Source organism: Haematobia irritans, chromosome 2, assembly GCF_050003625.1.
Source record: "Haematobia irritans isolate KBUSLIRL chromosome 2, ASM5000362v1, whole genome shotgun sequence".
NCBI classification, from domain to species: domain Eukaryota; kingdom Metazoa; phylum Arthropoda; class Insecta; order Diptera; family Muscidae; genus Haematobia; species Haematobia irritans.
This window is the reverse complement of record NC_134398.1, coordinates 120114588-120130818: the sequence shown is the minus strand read 5'-3', so window position 1 is coordinate 120130818 and position 16231 is coordinate 120114588. Positions and strand designations below refer to the sequence as shown.

The window sequence follows — 16231 nt, the reverse complement described above, 5'->3', positions numbered from 1 at the left end:
CAGTTAACAAAAAGTAAATTTCATATACACGAGGGCAGTTCGGAAACTTCTTAGCCTAGCACAAAAAGCGCGGTATAAACAAAAAAAAGTTAAGTGTTTTGGAAACTTACATCTCTGTTATGAACACATGTTAAATTTTGTTTCGGTCTGGCAACTCCTTCATATAGAAACAGGTGTTCAAAAAAGACGCATCTGCAATTTTTTTTTTACAATGGAAAAATTAGAAATGTGTGCTGTCATTAAATATTTACATAAAAAAGGTTTATCGGGACAAGAAATTCATAATGATATGGAACACATGTTAAATATTGTTTCGATCTGGCAACTCCTTCATATAGAAACAGGTGTTCAAAAAAGACGCATCTGCAATTTTTTTTACAATGGAAAAATTAGAAGTGTGTGCTGTCATTAAATATTTACATAAAAAAGGTTTATCGGGACAAGAAATTCATAATGATATGGTAAATATGTTAGGTGAAAGTGCTCCATCATATGCTGAATTTAGTGCTTGGTCGTACAAGCATTGAAGATGAACCACGTAGTGGACGTCCAAAAACAGCAACAACAACAGAAATTGTAGCCAAAGTACATGATATGGTATTAAATGCTCGACGAATAAAAGTGCGTTAAATTGCTAATATCATGGACATCTCAAATAATCGAGTCCATTTAATTTTGCATGAAGAAGTACAGATGAAAAAGCTTTCTGCAAGATGGGTGCCGCATTTGTTAACAGTCGATCAAAAACGCATAAGAATGAACATTTCTCAATCATGTTTGGATCGTTTTAAGCGAAATAAAATGGATTTTAAGCGTCGTTTCATAGCTGTTGGTGAGACATGGATCCACCACTATACTCCAGAGACAAAATAACAATCTAAACAATGGACTGTAGCTGGAGGAAGTGCCCCAAAGAAGGCAAAAACAATTCAATCGGCTAGTAAGGTTATGGCAACGGTTTTTTGGGACTTCAAAGGTATTTTATTGATTGACTATATGCAAAAGGGTAAAACAATAAATTCAGAGTACTATTGCAACCTTTTGGATCAATTAAATGTACAAATTCAAGAAAAACGTCCTGGCTTACAACACAAAAAAACTATTTTTCATCAAGACAACGCACCAGCGCACAAGATTGTTTTAACAATGGCTAAAATCAAAGAATTAAAGTACGTTGCTTGACCACCCACCTTATTCTCCTGATTTAGCTCCCAGTGATTTTTATTTGTTCGCAAATCTAAAAAAAAAATCCTTGCTGGCAAGCGTTTTACCTCAAATGAAGATGCAATTACAGTTGTAAACCACTATTTTGAAGACTTTGAGGAAAACTATTTTAATCAAGGGATAGAATTGCTAGAAAAGCGTTGGACTAAGTGTATTGAAGTTTCAGAAGATTATATTAAAAAATAAAAATATTTTTGAAAAACTAACTATTCTCTTTCATTGATAGGCTAAGAAGTTTCCGAACCGCCCTCATATTCTCTACGGTTAACTGTAACTGAACAATTTTGGGTATTTAAGTTCCTAATTGGCATATTGGGACATTGAAAGAAGGTTAGGTTAGGTTAGGTTAGGTTATGTGGCAGCCCGATGTATCAGGCTCACTTAGACTATTCAGTCCATTGTGATACCACAGTTGTGAACTTCTCTCTTATCACTGAGTGCTGCCCGATTCCATGTTAAGCTCAATGACAAGGGACCTCCTTTTTATAGCCGAGTCCGAACGGCGTTCCACATAGCAGTGAAACCATTTAGAGAAGTTTTGAAACCCTCAGAAATGTCACCAGCATTACTGAGGTGGGATAATCCACCGCTGAAAAACTTTTTGGTGTTCGGTCGAAGCAGGAATCGAACCCACGACCTTGTGTATGCAAGGCGGGCATGCTAACCATTGCACCACGGTGGCTCCCATGGGACATACATTAAATTAAGCAAAGAAAAATTATGCTTTTTGTCACACATCGGGCTGATACATCGGGCTGCCACCTAACCTAACCATGTATGTCCCATATTGTTTGGTTGAGATACATCCTCTATTAGAAAGTGGACATGGCGGTCAGAAATGTTGATCATACTTTATTCTAAACGCCAGTGGTACATGTACAAAATTTCAGAGCTCTAGGTGCTTCCGTCGATTTAATGCGTCAAAATTGATATAAGTCAACTGAAATAAGAGTTTTCTTTTCTGAAGAACGAAAATTCCTTTTGACGCTAACTATTATTCTTTAAAAGCAAATAAAAAAACGGTTAGAGAAAATCGTTCCGGCTCTTGCCATAAATTCGATTTCTTTTGATCATTAAGAAAATTACAAAGAGGAGTTTCGTTGGTCTAAAATTTCTTTCCAGGGGTTGCTGTTCCTTGTGTGTTCACTCAATTTATCTAGTAATTGAAAAATTTTAAATAATTAAATCGTATTAAATCATGTTATATAAATTTAAGCTTCACGTTTAAACAAAAAACAAATTGGTTGTAACAAACTAAATCGCTGTTCTTTTCTGAAGAGCGATTGCCATTACGCCGCAAATATGACACATTTTGATGTCTCATAGTAAAAATTTAATACGCACTGTAACAATCCCACATTGATTGTGACAGTAATTGATACATCAAAATATGTAATTGATACATCATTTGTCAGATCATTTGGAAGATCGGCCGTATGCACAAAACACTTTGTGTTCATTAAACTAAGTTTCTTTAAATGAGCTTGTATGTGCAGTACACCCAGGTCTATAAATAGACATTCTTGGCTGTATATGCTACTTGTGTACTGATGATTATAATTATATTTGTGTTGATGTGAATAAAAGTTACATGACTTACACGCAAAAAAATAATTCTTTCCTCCCAAACGAAATTTTAGACAAACAAAGTTCGTTTCTCATTTGCTTTTCGCTGTAAGGAAGTGTATTTGGAAGAAAAGTATATACTTTTTGTGATAAACGTTTATTCTTTTCCAGGATGTAAAAACAATTTCATAAAGACTAACTCAAAAAAAAACATTGTTTTCTTGCTAATTGCATTTTCCCTCACATCTTTCTCACATCCACGAGATTTTTTAGTTCTTAACACCTTTTCCTGTAATACCAACAATGTAGAAGATATTAGACGATTTTATAAATTTTTAAAATTTGTTTACCTTTCGCCTGGACGGAGAATCGAACCGCGGACCATGCACTTTGTAAGCCAACACACTAACAACTGAGCTATGTACCTGTTATGGTCATCAATAGATAAATATCCATATAAGTTATATTTATATAGCATAGCTTGCGGCGCCCATGAACCGAATAAACAAAGTTTATTTAACAGAAACAAACATTTAGTTTGGAACCGTGGAGCAGTGGTTGCTACGTCCGACTTGCATGCCAAGGGTCGTGGGTTCGATCCCTGCTTCGACCAAAGTTTTTTTTGTTTTTTTTTTTACATATATTCCAGATATGTTCGGAAGATTCCGAAAAAATGCTCAACACTACATTGTAGTATATTAAATTTTGAACTGTAAAATGTGTCTTATTAAAGACCTAAAGTCAGAAAAGAACAGTGTTTGATATAAACGAAATGGATTGTGTTGTTGTTTCAAAAATAACTTTTTTTATTGAAAAAATAAAAATTTTGTAACAAACGAATTTTTTTGGTAATAAAAGTTTAAAATTTTCGGAGCAATTCAAAAAACTCTAACAAAAGAAAAATGTTTTCGGTACACGTTTTCCAAACGTTTTTTTTCTTTGCGTGTAGAGGGTAGCATATCATCACACACAAGGATAGTTCGTGATTAGATTCTCCATCTAGGCAAAAGGGAAAATTAAAACAAAAAATCTATATAAAACTCCATATTTGCTATTACACTATTTGTGTTACAAAAGAACAAGTGGTGAGGCCTAAATAAATCCAGTCGCAGTGAGAAATATTATTAACAATTAGCCATCAACAGAAGAACAAATGAGGCCTAAATAAATCCAGTCGCAGTAAGAAATATTATTAACAATTAGCCATCAAATAAATAAAGAATAATATCCTTATATAAAAATTGCAAACGTTGGTCTAAATTTCTTATGGAAGGAAAAGATTTGTTGGCATGTATTCTTCATTGTGATACGACTATCATATATACGCAGACAAAAAAAAACAAATTCATGGTTAAGCTCATACTAACATTAAATTATTTTTATTGCGTAAAATCTATTTTTTTATTTGCTTATTTTTATACCTTTTCACCAACCCAATCTAACTCCATGAATTTTTCTCCATTCCAAAATTTTATGATTTAAATGTGGGTATACATGGTTAGTTTAGGTTGTAAAGGATGACATAAACTTTGTGTTGAATTGATGTTCACTTAGACCAGTATAGGTCCATTGTGATTCCTCGATGTGATCTTTCCATCCTCTTCCTTTCGATGCGGTCCCCTTTGGAATAATCCAGAACTTCCACCTGCTCGTTTTCTTAGAACAACCAACCAGAAGCCCTGATGAATGTAAATATGTTCCTTAAGCTGCACTCCCGCAAATCAGTGAGAGCCTGAAAGAAAAAGGAGCTCAGTATATTGTTTCTTCTAAAGGATAAAGCTGGACACTGGCACAGGAAGTGGTATGAGGCCTCTGTAACTTCCGGGTCCAGGCACCATATACAGATATCATCATCTTTAAGGCCTATTCTTACCATGTGTTTCCCAAGTGTGTTATGTCCTGCTATGATGCCAAACAATGGCCGCAATTCCTCTCTGTTCATCGACATTAAAATTTCGCAGTTCCTAGGTTTCTTTTCGTCCCATATCAACTTGGTTTGCTCGCAACCATCCGAAGAGACCCAGCGTCTTCGCCATAGTTCATCATATTTGATCTCTATCCTGTAATAATAAGAAGATAGTGGAGGAAAAACGTACGCTAGGACATTATTCGTTCCACGAGTGCCCTCCTTAGCCAGCACATCCGCTTCCTCATTTCCTATTACCCCACAGTGCCCAGAAGAAAGTTATATTATGCTGTTCAGTGAGAATCTTGTGTTCTCTACGACAGCGGCTGGCTACCTTAGACCTCATGTCAGCACTGCACAATGCTTTTATAGCTGCCTGACTGTCGACGAAGAAGCTGTTATCGCTTCTGGATAACGGTCTCATCAACAGCGACTCAGCAGCCTTTGTGATCGCAGAAATCTCAGCCTGAAAAATACTGCAATCACTATCCAGCGTGTAAGACTCCCTTATTCCCAGTTCACTATAGTAGATTCCGCTGCCCGTTCCTTCCTCCATCTTTGATCCGTCCGTATACATGTTTAGGGTTCCGAAGGAACCTCGTGGGTATATATACATAAATCAATAACTATGCAAAAAGGTTCAATGCACATTAAAAGAGAACATTTTCGTAAAGTTCGTACAAAATATGTGAATGAACTTCGCCGTAGTTAATATGGTAATGATTTAGAGCCAATGATTTGTTCTTTACTTTTAGATAAGTTTTGCTTTTATGAGAAAGATGAAAAATATCAGTAAATGTTTGTTAATTTGGTTCAATTATAGTACAAAATAGTTAATTTCTCCCATAAAACAGGATACTTTCTTCTGTGTAGGAGTGCTGTCCCATTCTATAGTTACCTTAATCTAAAGGATCTAAAAGGATCTACACTCTATTAAAGTGCGAACGATATATCAAAAAACAACTCTTTGCTATTGAATCTAAGCTCAACTATCTGAAGACCTTTTGCAAACACCCTTTATTGTTTAATATGTCATCACATAACCACTATTGCCGCCTCGTGAATGACATGACAGAGACTCGTAGAGTAAAGCACACTTGACAATCACACGAATCTATTTAGAAAAATCACGTACAATTTAATAGAAAACAACCTCATACAAATGTAGTTGAACGTCATCATGATGATCTTTATAAAGTCTCAAGTCGACATTTATGAAGTTATGTGTGTATATTAGAGGGAGTCGAAATCAAATATATGCATTATGACTGAATGGAAAAAATCAACTTTTTATTTTAGTTCATGAAAATTATTTTCCCAATAAGAGATGGCTTCCTTCTTTTTAGTAATTTATTCGTTTACTTTAGTTAAATTAACTAAAACAGAGAAAAAAGTTATACACAAATGAAACATATTCCCCCATGTTCCGAAATTCGGAATCGCAAATCGCAAGAATTTATTTTTCTTTAACGAAAAAATAGAGTTACTCTCGCACTCCAATACAATTTTAATGTGAACTTCGCATTAAAGAGAACTATATTACCCAGATTTTATAGTTTATAACTTTCATGGTTAATAAATAATAGCCAAACGAAAACTTTGCGATTTTCGATTCCGAATTGCGGATCATGGGGGATTATATTTTAAATTCGAATTAGAATAGAGCAGAATTTCATAGTATTAGTAATTTTTTTTAAAGCGTCTATCTTAAAATAAATGCATTGTTGTAAATTCCAACTTCAGATTTGTTCCTTGAAATTACGCAATTTTCTGTAACAAGGATAAACATTAATCATGTTTAATATTTTTTTAATTTGTTTTAATTCTGAACTAACATAGTGGGAGACACGAAATTAGTAAATCCCTTTGTTTCATTTGGGTATAATTTTGCCTATTTTTGATTCATTTAACTAAAGTACACAAATATAAGTGTATTGAGTCGGATGGAAACTATGGCTTTCAGATGCAAACATCTCGACCCCATCTATGGTATACATGTATAATGCATATATACAAATCGTTAGATACATATCCATTGTTAAATGGGGGAAAAAAGAGAACTTTAAACCGAGACATTTTAGAATTCATAATGAACTTCAAACTGATTCTTACCAAGTTCGTTTGTGAAGCGCATTCAAGAATTGAATAAAAAAGGGGCGTAGTTTCGTCTACGGTCATAATGAATGCAAAATATTTGGGTTGAATTTGTGTTTATTTGTTAATATCTCAAATTATTATATGTTGAGCATACAAAATGCAATAACAGTTTTTTTGTAAACATCTTTTTATATTAAAAATAAAATAAAAATAATAATGTAATATAATATATTTCTATTTAACAGTAATATATGTTACAGGCTAATTTCACTAGCCTCATACGGGAGAGGAGGGAATATTATACGTAAATAATTTTTTTCAATTCAATCGGAATTTTAGAGTAACGAACATTGCTGTAACCATCCACACAGGGAATGATTACAGCCAAGCAATTCTATTTATTGACCAGATTGTGGGTACACACAAAACGTCTCAAAGTAACTTCATTTCAAGAAAACAAACCACCCTACCCTAATTGCTTATTTCTTTGCTTCTAAATAGTCGATCAGCATTGATAACCTCTCCAAAGGCAAACAAAACCACTTGCAAGTGGTTTCACGAACATTTTACCTGCCTCAAGGGCCTTTATTTGTTTTTTTAGTCCATTAACAAGTTCGTAACGATGATACTTTAACGTAAAAATAACTATAACATCTTGAAGAAAATTGACCGAAAACTGTCAAAGTAATAAGCAATTGGGTGATTAAATCCGATGTCAAATCATGCAAATACGAGCCACTCACCCTCATAAATATGCAGTTTTGTGTTGCCGATTGGCATTTATGTTTGGGTGACCGGCTCATATTTACATAATTTGGCATCGGATTTATTCACTCTTATAACTTTGTCATTTTTCTCTCGATTTTTTTTTCTACAGACTATTTCTAAATTAATTTATGTTTGAATTCAAGCATATTATATTTACCCCCATTTTCATGAAGCTCCGTTAGTGCTACGTTAGCTAACGAACTTTTAAACCGTGATATCTACATATCTGTCATCTTGCCTATATATTCCATATGCCAGTTAGAAACTTAACTGCTGAAAATTTTTCAGTTAAAGTTAACCGGAGAAAAGATATTTCCATTTTTCTTTCTGTTAACTGCCAGTTAAAGCCTAACGGAGCTACATGAAAATGGCCGTTACAAACATTTTATGTCACAATCAAAATATGTTCTAACATATTAGCATATATGTCCCAAACATTTTATGCTAGTTTATGAACATTGTATGCTTGCACTTAAAAATATAAAATAAAAATAATAAATAATTTTTACACCCAAACATATGAAAACAGTCTTTTTCGTCCGAGTAGTTGGTCTTATTTCTCTCGTTGAAGTACCATCTTTACGAACATGAAGAGAAACCAGACGTTTTCTCAATAGTTTCCGGCGGCATAAGTTATTTTAAAACACGATTTTTTGAAAATTAGCCCTATTTTCATCGATATATTTTGAACCACTCAACTTATCCAATTGTACAAGTTTGTTCGTCATCTCAATACTTTGCATTTAAGTACCAACAACGATATAATCGGACACTTCTTGCTCGAGATATGATTTCTTTAGTGAAAAAAGTCAGAAAAATTAAAAATAACGGGATTTCTCAAAAACAGTTCCATAAACATTTTTATACCCACCACCATAGAATGGTGACGGGGGTATAATAAGTTTGTCATTCCGTTTGTAACACATCGAAATATCGATTTCCGACTATATAAAGTATATATATATTCTTGATCAGGGAGAAATTCTAAGACGATATAAGCATGTCCGTCTGTCTGTCTGTTGTAATCACGCTTGTCACAGCCTTCAATAATGGCCTGAAATTTGGCACGACCTCCCGATTTGGAGTCTTGGGCTTATAAAAACTGTAGTTTTTATCCAATTTGCCTAAAATTGGAAATCTAGAGGTATTCTAGGACCTCAAAGAGGTGTGCCGAAAATGGTGAATATCGGTCCATGTTTTAATATAGCCCCCATATAGACCGATCTCCCGATTTTACTTCTTGGGCTTCTAGAATCCGTAGTTTTTATCTAATTTGCCTAAAATTTGAAATCTAGAGGTATTCTAGGACCATAAAGATGTGTGTCGAAAATGGTGAGTACCGGTCCATGTTTTGATATAGCCCCCATATAGACCTATCTCCCGATTTTACTTCTTGGGTTTCTGGAAACCGTAGTTTTTATCCAATTTGCCTGAAATTGGAAATGTAGAGGTATTCTGGGAAAATAAAGAGATGTTCCGAAAATAGTGATTATCGGTCCATGTTTTAATATAGCCCCCATATAGACAGATATCCAGATTTACTTCATGGGCTTCTAGAATCCGTAGTTTTTATCCAATTTGCCTGAAATTGGAAATCTAGAGATATTCTAGGACCATAAAGAGGTGTGCCGAATGTATTGAGTATCGGTACAGTTTTTGATATAGCCCCGCCCCTCCGATTTGGGGTCTAGATTCCAGAACTACAATTAAATGTGTTGAATACTGTGTGTATCCTTCCATGTTTTGGTATAGCCCCCATTACACCGAACTCCCGATTTAATTCCTTGGGTTTCTAGAAATTGTAGTTTTTATCCGATTTGCCACAAATTGAAAATATACTGACATTTTAGACCCATAACAAACTGTATATGATTTAGTTTTATAGCTCCATTTGGTAAGGCCTCCAGATTTTACTCTCGTAGTCATTTAAATAATTGGGATGAAAATCCATAGATTTTAGATTTCAAATCAAGGCGTTATTTCATCATTTTCTTGCACACTTACAAGAGATGTTTATGATTCCTCTAAAACTCGAACAAAAAATGGTAAATTCAGAATCTGATATAGTCTTCATAGGTAAAATCTTTACATTTATCTTCGGGAAGCATACTGGTTGAACTGATCTGCTTGGGAAAAAGTCTGGTGGTGGGTGTTTAAGCTTCGGCCCGGCCGAACTTACTACTGTATATACTTGTTTAACCATCATTTTCGAATTCAGCCGATCAAAATACATAAGAAAAGTCACCTCTCACCAAATGTACATTTTCAGTGTAAATTATCAAAATATCAACATCACACGAATACCTTGAATCAGTGCAAAGACAAAATCTTTGGAAATGGGGAAGCATTTTTTACGATGCTAAAATATCAACGGCTCCAAAGACGTTTCCAATATGTCGAATTTACCCTGGATAATTTTTTTAATTAGTGAATAATCAACGATATCGAGTAGAACGTTTATATTGCCAATTTCCCATTGTCTTCTTCTCTCGAAATTTCTAAACTACAATACAACCTCTTATTTTCATAACTTTCACAAATTAACAATGTCACTCTATAAATTATTCAATTGCTGGTCTATAAATTTCTTAATTCTACTTAATCAGATTCACTTAGAACTCGTTTTGAAAATTACCATCACCACATTGTTTATATCACATCATAAAAATGAACACCTACGCCTCTGTCAATTAATAACAATTAACACTTGGATGCCTATGTGTGATTGGGGGGCTATACCCCTTTTAAATTTCACCTCTGGCCTGTGCAGTTTGCACTTGTCACAGATTGGTTTTGAAGACGAGGGAGAAGGGGACCTTAGAAATTTAAATGTGCATTAAAAAAATTCTTACAATTCCAGCCTCTCAAGTCATCAGTCTGACATTGTCAGTTCTTTGAACAATTATTGTACTTTAAACTAAAAACCACAAGTAAAGCTAATTTGTGCAATTCCACAATTCTATGACTTCATAATTTAAAAATATTCAACATTTGTTTTGCTTGGTTTGAGATTTCAATAAAAAGTGGATACATTGTAGATGAATAAATGTGTCGTCATATAAAGGTGATTTAGAATTCTTTCTAAGATGTGTTTATTCTTAATCTAATTATTCCCTCAATTAATTGAAGATTTGTTTTATTTGCATTTATTTCTTAATAATTCTTTTGATTGCTTTTATACCTCCATTCTTTTTGTTTTGTTTTTTGCAACTTTGATGACTTCACCGGTCTTTTTAGTCTTTAAACTAAATTTGAGATGATGTCTCATCTGTTTTATGTGTGTGTATTTTTTTTTTCTTCATTTGAACCAACTGCTACAAGAATTTGCATAAGTTTCACATACTTTTGTTGTGTTTGGAGATTAACCATTTCTTTGTTTGTTTGTCGCCATATTTGGATGATTCGACGTGAGTTTTGTAGATAATGCCAATGTTGACTGATTAAAACATCGATTTCCGCTTCTTAAGTATGAATGGAGACTTTTTTATGCTTCTTTGTCACATTTTTTATGTAAATGTGTAAATTTTCACATAAAAAAGCCTAAATTTTATATTTTCTTCCGCCGTAGACGGTGATAATTATTTACTTAAAGATGAATAACCTTCAACCGAGATTTTTAAGGTGCTAAAATGTCTCATTAGCATGGAAGTAAGACGAGAAATGTATGTTAGGATGAGTTGGGAAAGGGTAAGTGTAAAGGGCCACATGTATTTCAACAATGCCAGCAATACAACACTAAAAAAATTCGTATAGTATAGCAACTTCAGAATATTAGTCTTAGAAAAGAAGTGAACTATGTTGTGAGCAGAATGAACTACTTCGTTCGAAAGTTGAACTAAATTGTATTCCATTTTTGAGATTTCCATAATTATAATTATTTTATATAACGATAATTTACTGAGATTTTTGAATTTTTAACTACCATGTATGAAATTGTTCCTTTTCATAAAAACCCAAATGACCTAAAAGTAAAGAAAAATGTTATTGGAGCCAAAATTATTACCATAATAACCATGCCATAGTTCATTATTACTGTCTTAATTAGCAATGCACTTCTTTGTAAGGTCATTAATATTTATACCCACGTTTCGTTCATAAAATTTTTCCATTATAATTAAAGAAGAATTTTTTCATTTGATGTTACCTAAAATTTATTGATTCGAGTAGGCACTGAAAAAAATTTCGTCATGAGGCCAAAGATTTCATGTCCTTAAAATACGAATGCGAATTTTGCTTAGCATGGAAGACGCATTTCTGTGATATAAAGTTTCTTTGTCCAAAAGACGATGACCTTAAAGTTGGGTATGCTAACATGAAAGAAAATTTCGTTTTACTAAGGTCAGCCAAGGACCTTAACAAAACTAATGAAATCGTCTTTAAATTTGTTGACTTTCTGCCTATACCTTCAAAAAATCGCTTCTTACATTTTGAGAATAATTATTAAAAATTACCGAGATGTATTTATTATTGTCATTATAAGTTAGTCATTACAACTCACCGCAATGTAATGCAACATGTAATGACAGTTTTACTGCTGGTAATGCAAATTGTAACGAGATGTGGTTACCTAGTTTTTTTCTGGGTAGAAATACCCATTTAAAGTCGAATCACCACCATCAATAAAAAGTTTATACACTCTTGGTCAAATAAAAAATCATTGTGCTAAAGAATGCGTCTTCTATGTTAAGGTGGGTAGTTGAAGTTTATCCGCTAAAATCAAAAGTAAAACAGTATAAAATTATACCTCATTGATGTAAATTTTATTATAACTTGATGGGGAATAGCCCAAAGCAACTTTTCATAAAGTTTATTTTCCTTAAAATGGATTATTAAAGAAAATTAATCGTGAAAAAATAGCGATTTTAGCGGCTAACTTAATACCCAACTTTAAGGTGAGTACTATGCTCAGTTTTACCACCAAAACGCTATATTAAAAGTACATATGAAGACAATTATATTTTTATCAACTCGTGTCAAATTATAGACGGAAAAGATCCAAAGTATCAATTGTGAAATATTTTATATCTCCGAATTAATTGATTTTAAAAGAGTAACCGTGAAAACAAGTTGTTTTTCAGCTTGAAAACTGACTTAGTACTTAACTTTAAGCAAAAATCGCATTCGTATTTTTTGGGGACATCAAATTTTTGTGTCTACGGCAATATTTGTTTCAGTTTTAATATAACGTAACTAACATTCAATTTAATATATTAATTATTATTTTTTTATTTTCAGGTATGTAATATAAAATAACAGTCATTGTCAGAGTAAGTCGAAAACTATAATGAAAAAATCATACCCCGTTCCCAAGATTTTTTCTTTAATTATTTTGGTATTGATTCCAAGCGTCAAAGAAGGGAAGAATGCATCTAAGATACATTTCAGCTATAAATGTCGGATTTGGGCATTTGATATTAGGAAACAAATCTTTCTTTCTGGAGAAAACTTCATTCTACGTAAGCGTTTTAAGTCAAACTAAAAAAATTCCAAATACAAACATGTCTTCAAGTATAAATTAACCCTCTAATGCCCCAATTTTTTCGCCATCTGATTAAATTTTCAATGTTAACGACACAAAAGCAAGAGAACTAAGCAAAAAAAATGTATACCATAAAATTCAGTATATGCTGCAAAGCCTCTTGAATAGTTTCAAATAAGTTTTGTTTTTATTTAGCCCATTTTTGCCCATTAGCCCAGGCGGGCTTGGGCATTAGAGGGATAATTAATTTTTCATGTAAAAAGCGTATTTAAAATAAAGTCTTGAAGACCGTCTCCTTTTTTTAAAGGTCCTTTAACCTTGCAATAAGTCTAATTAATTTTAACCAATATTGGAGACCCCGGTACACGCAAAGAAAAAAACGTTTGGAAAACGTGTACCGAAAACGTTTTTCTTTTGTTAGAGTTTTTTGAATTGCTTCGAAAATTTTAAACTTTTATCACCAAAAAAATTCGTTTGTTACAAAATTTTTATTTTTTCAATAAAAAAAGTTATTTTTGAAATAACAACACAGTCCATTTCGTTTATATCAAACACTGTTCTTTTCTGACTTTAGGTCTTTAATAAGACACATTTTACAGTTCAAAATTTAATATAGTACAATGTAATGTTGAACATTGTTTCGGAATCTTCCGAATATATCTGGAAAAAAAAACAAAAGCAAAAAAAAAAAAACTTTGGCCGAAGCAGGGATCGAACCCACGACCCTTGGCATGAGAGTCGGACGTAGCTACCACTGCTCCACGGTGCCAAACTAAATGTTTGTTTCTGTTAAATAAACTTTGTTTATTCGGTTCGTGGGCGCCGCAAGCTATGCTATATAAATATAACTTATATGGATATTTATCTATTGATGACCATAACAGGTACATAGCTCAGTGGTTAGTGTGTTGGCTTACAATGTGCATGGTCCGCGGTTCAATTCTCCGTCCAGGCGAAAGGTAAAAAAAATTTAAAAATTTATAAAATCGTATAATTTCTTCTACATTGTTGGTATTACAGGAAAAGGTGTTAAGAACTAAAAATCCTCGTGGATGTGAGAAAGATGTGAGGGGCAATGCAATTAGCAAGAAAATAATGTTTTTTTTTTGAGCTAGTCTTTATGAAATTGTTTTTACATCCTGGAAAAGAATAAACGTTTATCACAAAAAGTATATACTTTTCTTCCAAATACACTTCCTTACAGCGAAAAGCAAATGAGAAACGAACTTTGTTTGTCTAAAATTTCGTTTGGGAGGAAAGAATTATTTTTTTGCGTGTATGCTTTTAAAAAGAAATGTTTAGGAAACAACTTACGCATTTTCTAGCTGACCACAGACGTCTATAATATCTAACCTAACTCTCTTGCAGTTCCGTCTACTCTCTAAAAAGTGTTTTTGGCGGTGGTTCAGTTGGCAGTTAATCTAATTCGCTCTTATTGAAAACCGCAAAACATCAACTAATTATATTTTAATTTATTAAAATGTTCGTGACAGAAGCCCCTGATATATTTCATGATAAAAAAAAAACAAATGAAACACAAGATCTTATATCGCTATTGAAGAATACAAAATTCTTTACAAATTATATTATTAATAGCCATTCAGCAATAAACAATTAAAACCTTAGTAGCATATTTTTTCAATAAAAGTAAAGCTACTTCCAAGAAAAAAAATCAATTTCAAAAGAATTTTGCCCATTCATAGTTTGACATACGTGGGGTGTGGTAATCAATCATGTTTTCAACACTTCATCATGCACGACATTAGAGAAGAGGAAAATGCCTACATGTCCTCCAAAGCCAACATCTTAAAAAAGCCCAAAAAAATCCATACGCCTGTTCTAGTTTATTTTTACAAATCCATGTAGATTGGCTTAAGAAGTTCTTTCAGATTTGCTGCGATGATTGTTGGTCGTTAGTAAATCGAAATTTTAAAAATTTCAAAGTGGGAATTTACTGAACTAAAATATTCAAAAATTAAAAAAACCCACTCACTTGGTATGAGAGTGTGAAAAGTAGTTAGACATGTAAGTTTTTAGAACAAAGTTTTGTAAATTCGTTACCCATTCAAGCAAATTCATCGAAAGACAAAGCCAGTACGTACTTTAGTCGTATGTTAGCAAATTCTAATTGAAATTCATTGGAACGTCATCAAGTGGCATAAAACGACAACATTTTGGCTAAATAATTAAATCAATTTAGTTGGAGTACAACATTGTCAATACTGTGGCACAGTGGGTGACATTTAGATTTACATAGACATAAAAATCTGCTTCAGGTTAGCTTAGGTTAGGTGGCAGCCCGATGTATCAGGCTCACTTAGACTATTCAGTCCATTGTGATACCACGTTGGTGAACTTCTCTCTTATCACTGAGTGCTGCCCGATTCCATGTTAAGCTCAATGACAAAGGGACCTCCTTTTTATAGCCAAGTACGAACGGCGTTTCGCATTGCAGTGAAACCACTTAGAGAAGCTTTGAAACCCTCAGAAATGTCACCAGCATTACTGAGGTGGGATAATCCACCGCTGAAAAATTTTTTGGTGTTCGGTCGAATCAGGAATCGAACCCACGGCCTTGTGTATGCAAGGCGGGCATGCTAACCATTGCACCACGGTGACTCCAAAAAAATCCAAAAAATCGACTTTACTATATTGTAAAAAGAAAATTTATTCCCATTACAAATCCTACGCCGATGGCTGTCTTCTCCGGAGAAGAGTGACAGAATGATAATATTCTTATCCTTTTATACTTTTTATTAAAAATCAGTACATCATTACACTGAAAAAACAGCATACTCGGTTCCAAAGATTTTGTCTTTACTTTAAAAAATTTGGTATTGATTCCGAGCCAAAGAAGCGGAGAATACAAGTAAGGATACTTTTAAGACACAATTCTCTTTTAAATTTAGGTTTTGTGTACTTGCTTCTAGGAAGCAAATTTTAATTTTTCGCTTTCTCAGTATTTTTTCTTCATATGCTATCAAAGTCCTTTAAAAACGAGTTAACGGACACTTTATTTTCTAAATTAGGACTCGACTTCCAGTAGAAAGTATGCTATGTTTGGAGTAAAAAACTTCTTTAAAATAAAGTTTTGAAAAACATGTCCTATATTTGAACGGTTTTTTGCTTTGTAGTCCAGATGCAAAAAGACAACAAATTTAAAGACAATTTCATTAAATTTAAAGAATTTT

At 33.2% G+C, this 16231-nt stretch overlaps 1 protein-coding gene and 1 long non-coding RNA gene across 10 annotated transcripts in view; one reads left to right on the top strand and one right to left on the bottom strand.

The window, feature by feature from the left end:
- Wdr62 (WD repeat domain 62) overlaps positions 1-16231 on the top strand; it is a 613801-nt gene that overhangs the window by 505848 nt on the left and 91722 nt on the right. The window lies entirely within an intron of this gene.
- On the bottom strand, positions 4142-4913 carry LOC142223909 (uncharacterized). Its single transcript, XR_012718957.1, has 2 exons — positions 4664-4913; positions 4142-4522 (listed from the first exon to the last, which is right to left on the bottom strand). It is a non-coding gene; the product is annotated as an uncharacterized LOC142223909 (long non-coding RNA).